Source organism: Pygoscelis adeliae, unplaced genomic scaffold (assembly GCF_000699105.1).
Source record: "Pygoscelis adeliae isolate BGI_AS28 unplaced genomic scaffold, ASM69910v1 Scaffold84, whole genome shotgun sequence".
Taxonomy (NCBI): domain Eukaryota; kingdom Metazoa; phylum Chordata; class Aves; order Sphenisciformes; family Spheniscidae; genus Pygoscelis; species Pygoscelis adeliae.
The window spans coordinates 258,293-259,320 of record NW_008824754.1 but is presented as its reverse complement, the minus strand read 5'-3'; positions in this window follow the sequence as shown (position 1 = coordinate 259,320).

Here is a 1,028-nt window from a genome sequence, read left to right as displayed (position 1 = left end):
CGTGCCTGGCACCCCTGGGAGACATCCCCACCGACCCCAGTGTCCCCACCATGCCTCCCCAGCATGGGTGCTGGTCCCAGGGGCTCCCCATGGCACCCCAGTCCAGCTCCCCAGGGACAGGGTGCGCTGAAACCCCAGCACATGTGTCGGGGCTCATGCTCATACACCCCAGCCCTTCCCTCACTTCTGGCCTGTCTTCTAACAGCCAAGGGCGCTCAGCTTCTTCATGGCCAGGTTAAAAGTATCTCGGGTGGCTTTCTAAGCTGCCACCTTTTCTTCCTAACGAGTTAAATTGCACCGCTGGCCGCGGGGTTACATCTGGGTTTTAGCGTTGTTTGTTTTTTCATTGGGGCCAAGAAACCTGGAGGCATTTGTATAAATCTCTGTAAAATAAATAAGTGTGGATGAAGCATTCGTGAATTTGGAGGGGAAAGGGCTGGCTGATTAAGCAGACCTTTAACGTGTCAGCGGGAGGAGGGATTAAAAGACAAACAAGGGTCGCGCTTAAACTCTCTCAGTATTATTTACACCTGTAAAAATCTGGCTGAGCTGGTTGTACCTTTAGCAAAAATATGTCATCTATTAATGAATTGTTTGTAAAGCACTTTGAAAATGTTTGTAAAGCCCTGGTTAAGTGACCTCTTACTGTGTGCATACAGCATGTGGCATGTGCGTGTGCTCCTGAGCATGTCTGTCGCTAGTGGCTATGCCTCTGTACGCACCTCGGGGCCTTTGCTTCTCCCCAACGTCTCCTGGATGCATTGCTGGACTAAGACTAAGACTAACGGACTAAGGCAGCGCTTAACAATGGCTCCTTTCTGGGCATGAGATTGTAAATCACAGCAAAACCCATGCTATGAAGTGCCCTGTGCTCAGTCCCTGCAGGTTTCCCCTCTGTGGCTCCATCGCCATCGGGTTTTTTTCACCTCCGAGATGTGGCAAACGTGTGTGTCAGCTGTACTGTGATGCTGTAGGGACTGATGGGCTTTAAGTGTGCTTTCCTCTAGCAAGACAGATAGTGTTTTAAT